The following is a 7181-nucleotide window of genomic DNA, read 5'->3' on the forward strand; positions in this document are numbered from 1 at the left end:
TGTAGAAGTTTTCCCATATTTTTAAAAAAGATTTTATTTATTCATTTGAGTGAGAGAATATGAGAGAAAGAGAGCACATGAGAGGGAGAGGGTCAGAGGAAGAAGCAGACTCCCTGCTGAGCAGGGAGCCCGATGTGGGACTCGATCTCGGGACTCCAGGATCATGACCTGAGCCAAAGGCAGTCGCTTAAGCAACTGAGCCACCTGGGTACCCCAAGTTTTCCCATATTTTATCTTATTACATTTTTCTTGACAACCTTGCCAAGTAGGTTTTTTCCTCTCTCTCTCTTGAAAATGCAGAGAGTCAAGCTTAGGGAGTTTAAGTAGTTTTCTCAGGGCCCCAGATATTTAGGTGCAAAGCTAGAGCCCAAGATTATTTGACTTGGAAGCCCTTGCATGGTCCCACATACCATACTGCCAACCTGAGGAGTTGAAAGTCCTGCATGTTCAGCAACACAGTCGTACCCTACAATGTTACTTCAGGACAAAGGTACTATGTATGGCCTTGCTTCTTTATGGTTTCATGCTTATATGCCTTTGAGAGCTGGGATCACGACATATCTAGCTTTTTCATACTAGATAGATATGTCATGAATATCTAGCTATTAAAATGGATGAATGAATTAGACCTGGTCATCCTAAAACCTTTTCCAAAGGAGCTCTTCTTTTAATAATTTCTATTTCTCTTAAGCCTTCTAGTTATTAGAACCTAAGAGATCATTTGAGGAACTTTTTCTCCTTGGCTACTTTAACATTCGTAAAATTATCAGATATGTCATTTTACTTTTATAGTGTCTCTAACACCTGTCTCCTCCTTTTTATTCCCAATGCCACCACCTTTATTCTAGCTAGCCTCAAGGACTATCTTCTTCCATTCACTCTCTCTTTTACTCTGTCTCATCCATCCATCCATCCATCCATCCATCCATCCATCCATCCTTCTGTCCATCCATCATCCATCCTTTCATTTCTTCAACAAACATTTTGTGAATACTTACTAAAGATACAATAAACAGATTATCACAATATAGTATGAGAAACACTTAAGAAAAATTGTTTAGGGTGCTATGAGAACACAGAAAAGGGATGCTCTTACCCAATTCAGGGAGAGAGATTCAGAGAAAGCTTCTTGGAGGAGGTGTCAGTCTGAGCTGAGCCTTTAAGAATCAGTTGAGTTAGAAAGGTGAAGGGGATGGAGGGCAAAATAAGAACCACAGGGTCCCTCCCCTGCTGCCTCACCATTTCTTTTCCCTTGTTTCAATTTTCCCCCATAGCAGTTTGCAATATCTGGCATATTACGTAGTTTACCTGCCATATCTCTTATCAGAATTATCCAATGATGTTCCCTCTCACCCCCAGTAAAAGCCAAACTAATCACAGTGGCTGCCCAGTCTACCGTGGTGTGGCTCCTGGTAGCCCTCTGACCTCTTTTCTCCCCAATTTTCTCCTCAGTCACTCTGCATCAGCCACACTGGGCTCCTTGTTGTTTCTTGAATGCATCAGTCTGCCTCCTGTCTTGGAGTCTTTGTACCCATTCTTCCCTTCCCTCTGTGTGCAATGGTCTTACAGATGTCTGCATGACTAACTCCCTCATTTCCTGCAGGACTTGCTCACACTATTACACAGGGCTTCTCTGATTATCTTATTTGTAATTATATCCACTCACCTCCCCACAAGAACTCTCTATCCCCTCATTTGCCTTTTTTTAAAGTAGGCTCCACGCCCAGTGTGGAACCCAATGTGAGGCTTGAACTCAGGACCCTGAGATCAAGAACTGAGCTGAGAGCAAGAATCAGATGCTTAATTAACTGAGCCATACAGGCATCCCTACATCACCCTTTTTTGCTTAGAAACTATCACTTTCAATCATACCATGCATTTATGTTTATTTCATTTATTCCCCAAAAATGTAAGCTTCATGGGAACAGGGATTTTTGACACTTTTAAAGTCAATTCTGACTTCACTACCTAGATGAGTGCTGGCACACAGAAAAATCTCTTTTTTTTTTTTTTTTTTTGCCTGGAACAGTATACTTTATTGATGGCATATGACAAGGTAGGGACCCCCAAACCCCTCCCCTTCTTCAGGGGCTCTGGGACAGAAACTGTGGGGGTTGGGAGATTCTCATTGTGTTGGGAGATGAGTTGGGGCAAGGACTCCCCAGCAGCTGAGGGCCTTTCTCTTTCTTTTGTTGTTGCTGGGGCTGGTGGTCCAGGGGGCTCTTACTCCTTGGAGGCCATGTGGACCATAAAGTCCACCATCTGGTTGCTATAGCCAAAACCACTGTCTTACCAGGAAACGAACTTGACAAAGTGGTCACTGAGAGCCATGCCAGCCCCAGCATCAAAGGTGGAAGAGTGGGTGTCACTGTTAAAATCATGGGAGACAACCTGGTCCTCAGTATACCCCAGGATGCCCTTGAAGGGGCCCTCTGATGCCTGCTTCACCTCCTTCTTGTTGTCATCTTATTTGGCAGCTTTCTCCAGGTGGCAGGTCAGATCCATGACTGACACATTGGGAGTGGGGACACGGAAGGCCATGCCAGTGAGCTTCCCATTCAGCTCAGGGATGACCTTGCCTATAGTTTTGGTAGTGCCAGTAGAAGCAGGGATGATATTTTGGGCAGCCCCTTGGCCATCACACCACAGCTTCCCAGGGGGGCCATCCACAATCTTTGGGTGGCAGTGATGGCATGGACTGTTGTCATGAGTCCCTCCATGATGCTGAAGTCATGGATGACCTTGGCCAGAGGGGCCAAGCATTTGTTGGTACAGGAGACATCGCTGACAATCTTGAGGGAGTTGTTGTACTTCTCATGGTTCATGCCCATCACAAACATGGGGGCATCAGCAGAAGGGGCAAAGATTCTGACCCTCTTGGCCCCACTCTTGAAGTTAGCCCCAGCCTTCTCCATGGTGGTGAAGACCCCAATGGACTCCACAACATACTCAGTACTGGCATCACCCCATTTGATGTTGGTGACTAGGTGCCCGATATGGCCAAATCCATTTACTCCAACCTTCACCATCTGTCCTGGGAATGTGGCTGGCACTGCGCTAGAAGATGAGGTTGTCTGTCCTATGCACAGGAGCAGAGAGCCAGAAAATCTTAATAAGTATGGGTCAAAGGAATAAATGGAAGGTTGGAAAACAGGAAATACAAAATGCAAGGCTGTAAGAAATTGTAAGAAAATGCCAAATCTCTAACTTTGCCTGATTCATTCTGAGATCCCTGATTGCACTGCTAGAGTTGAGGATTCAGTAGTGTGGCATCCCTTCCTTAGACTCTTGCCAGGTGCCGACTTTGCTAAAGGGAAGGAAACATTTCATTTTGGTTGGTGGTAATGACTAACTTTCCCTCTCTCTCCCAGATGATGTTTTGAGCCTTTCACCACCACCAAAGGGTCACTTCCATATTTCTCAGCAGGGCTTTCCCTTTGACTAACACATGGGATTCTTCTGCAGAGCTATGGATTTCCTGGTTATTGTTCACAGTCACAGTATAGATATTAGGAGGTGGAGGAAGGGGATGTTGGAGAGCCCTTACCAAAATTTCTCTCCCACCTGGGCAGGAGACTGTGGTGGTGACAAGACTTTAGTCATATTCTAGCAAGGGGCCTGTGCTGTGCACATTTGTTAAATGTCTGCTGCTGAATAAATGCAAAGCTCCACTACCTGTTGTGAAGTTTCTGGATTCTGCACATCATTCTCTGTCTCTTTCTGCCTCCTTTCAGAGAGCATTGGCTCGGTTGATCTTCTCCACTGCTGTGGTCCCTCTTTGCTCTATGCAGCTAAGAGGGAAAGGTCTTTCTCCTGTTTTCCAGGCTGTGAGGCACTAACACACTTGGTATCCTTCTGCTAGCAAAGCTGGGGAATGGAGGAAAAGTGAAAGAGAAGAAAAGGTAAGTCTACTTGTCTATTTTCTCTCCCCCCTCCCCACTCAAAAACCCTTTCTTAGGCCATGGCTGGGGGTGGGGGGAGGGCTCCAGAGAAACAAATCTTTCTCCTGTGTCTGTGTCCTCATTTGTTAAATGAATAATACAGTTTTCTTTTTCATTTTTTAAAAGATTTTATTATTTATTTATTTATTATTTGAGAGAGAGCAAGAGCGTGCATGCGTGCACGTGCACGCGCACACACGCGCGCACACACACACACAAGCAGCAGGGGAGGGGCAGAGGGTGAGAGAGAATCTTAAGCAAGCTCCATGCCCATTGTGGAATGTACATGGACCTCGATCTCACGACCCTGAGATCATTACCTGATCTGAAATCAAGAGTCAGATGCTTAACCAACTGAAGCACCCAGGCACCCCAAGAATACAGTTTTCTTGAGCTATGGCCCAATTTCTCCTGTGTGTTGCTGAGGGCTACAGGCTTCTGAAAACAAACTTCCTTTCCATTAAGTTGTTTAAGCTTTTTTTGAAGGATCACACTCAGCATCTCAAATGGGACCCTTAGTACTGCTTCCTGTACTCTGTTCCATCAGGTAGGGTACTGCAGAGAAACAGAACCAGTAGGATATACATATTTATTATAAGGATTGGCTCATATGATTCTGGTGGCTGAGAAGTACCAAGATCTGCAGTTAGCAAGGCAGAGAACCGGGAGAAGCAACCGTGCGGTTCTAGTCCAAAAGCCTGCAGTCCCAAGGTCCAAGAAGAGTCCCTGTTTCAGTTCAAGTCTGAGGGCAAGGAAAGATCAGATGTCCCAGCTTGAAGGCAGTCAAGCCGGAGGAATTCTCTCTTACTCATGGGAGGATCAGTCTTCTTGTTCTATTCAGGCCTTCAACTGACTGAATGAAGCCCACCCACATTGGGGAGAGCAATCTGCTTTACTTAGTCTATCCATTCAAATGTTAATTTCATCCAAAACACCCTCATAGACACACCCAGAATAATGTGTGACTAACTGTCTGGGCAACCCGTTACACATAAGATTAACCATCACATATATCTTTTTTTTTTTTCTTAAAGATTTTATTTATTTATCTGAGAGAAAGAGAATGAGAGAGAGAGCACGAGAGGGGGGAGGGTCAGAGGGAGAAGCAGACTCCCCGCAGAGCAGGGAGCCCAATGTGGGACTTGATCCCGGGACTCCAGGATCATGACCCGAGCCGAAGGCAGTTCCCCAACCAACTGAGCCACACAGGTGCCCCATCACATATATTTTTGCCATTTTCTTCATTACCTCTTATGCCCTGAAGACTTTTCCATTCCTCTGATCAATATCCATATCCTATGCACTCCATAATGTCACATGTAATTTTGAAGGAGCAAAATTGTCTGGGAGTCTTCACTGGCTATTTGTGTCAATTTATCCACTAGATTCTAAATTTCTAGATGATGATGACAAGGATTTTATTTATTAAACAAGAGATATATAAATATATTATATTTTCTGTATCTTTCTTAGTGGCACATAGGTGGACACTCAGGAAATAGTTTAGTGCTACACATTCAACCCAGTTGGAGAACATGTTTTCTGATAACTTGGATTCCAGGAAAACAGCTGGGGAGAGTGAGTGTTAGTAAACTTGGGACTGACAAGGGTATCTCCACCCTTCCCTCAGCCCAGTGCTAGTCCTCACCCTGGGGCTCTGGGCTAGGGCATAAAGGCAAGAACTGCTTTGCTTTTTCATTCTTGCTGGGTGAGAAGAGATGGATCTGAGAAGTTCCCTTTCAGGTCACAGTCATTCTGGCACACCTAGGAGATTTGCCTGCATCCAACCCCTACCTAGAGCAGGGTTTCTTAACTTCCGCACTATTGGTATTTAGGCAGATAAATAATTCTTTGATGTGAGGTGCTGTCCTGTATATTGTAAGATGTTTAGCAGTGTCCTTAGCCTCGATCTGTTAGATGCTGGGTAGTACCTGCACCCCCAGTTGTGACAATCAGAAATGTCTCCAGATATTGGCAAATGTACCCTGGGGAAGAGAAGCATTTGAGAGCCACTGATCCTGGGCTTTGTTTTTTTACAAAGGAGAGTCACCTATGTGATCACATCTGTGAATCAGGAAGGAACTTGTTCCTTTATCTCTTTTACACAGGTGATCAAGTGGCAGGAAAAGAAAGAACCCACATCTTCTGACTTTAAGCTTACTGCTCTTTCTCTTATATATCTCCAACGGCTCAGTAAAAAGACCACTAGGGATGAAGGATTAAAGGAGAGAGTGAATTGACCCCAGCCTGAAGGAGATGTCAGTTTTGAGCTGAAGAATGAAAATCCTTATTGAATTACAAGTCTTGACAAAGGGGTATCATTAGCCACTTTGCTTTTTCAGACTCTTTCTTAATTTCATTTGATGACCTTTCAGTTTGCCCTTTTGAAAGGGAAGACATTTAGATTTCCTTTCTTAGTGGCTAGTCTTATTTTTGACTGCTAGTATCTCCAAAACTTCCAAACCTTTGAAGAGGAGAGGTAAGGCCTAATAAAACTTGTTCACTTCCTCTTGAAGATGCGTCATTGTGATAACCCTATGTACACAGCCTTGACAGTGGTGGTTTCCAAGAAAACCAAAATACAATACTGCCCTTCAAAACAAGAGTTTGCACTAATTGTTATCGAGACTAGATCAGAAAACTAGAAGTACTAAAAATAAGCATCTGAAAGGCACACAATTTCTGAGACTATATTAATTATTTTGCCGTCTGTGTTTTGAAAAGAGAAAATGTAGTGTGTCTTTTTAAATCGGGCATATGAAAGTAAAGATCTAAAATTTGCTAAGTGGGGTAAGGGTACACTTGAGCTTAAGATTTTAATTAAATTCTTTTTTTTTTTTTAGATTTTTATTTATTTATTGAGAGAGAGAGTGATAGAGAGAGAGCATGAGAGGGGGAGAGTCAGAGGGAGAGGCAGACTCCCCGCTGAGCAGGGAGCCCGATGCGGGACTCGATCCCGGGACTCCAGGATCATGACCTGAGCCGAAGGCAGTCGCTTAAACAACCGAGCCACCCAGGAGCCCCTAAATTCTTCACCTTTGAAATACAATTCAACTATGCTTAGGTATCAGACTTTAAATTCATCGTATCGGAAGCACTTTGTAATCAGTGATAATTATTACTATTAAATGAGAGCTTACTTTTTACTACCACTGTTCCAGGAGATTCAGTTTTTTTTTTTAAATTCTTTTTTAAAAAAGATTTTATTTATTTATTTGAGAGAGAGAGCGAGCGAGCGAG

General features: G+C 43.7%; 1 pseudogene; it reads right to left on the reverse strand.

The window, feature by feature from the left end:
* Window positions 1-2201: 2201 nt before the first annotated feature.
* On the reverse strand, window positions 2202-3029 carry LOC123846991 (glyceraldehyde-3-phosphate dehydrogenase-like; annotated as a pseudogene).
* Between the last annotated feature and the right edge of the window lie 4152 nt (window positions 3030-7181).

The sequence above is a fragment of the Mirounga angustirostris genome, unplaced genomic scaffold (assembly GCF_029215605.1).
Source record: "Mirounga angustirostris isolate CCGP_5_RB_7025 unplaced genomic scaffold, mMirAng1.0.hap1 SCAF_6, whole genome shotgun sequence".
NCBI lineage: Eukaryota > Metazoa > Chordata > Mammalia > Carnivora > Phocidae > Mirounga > Mirounga angustirostris.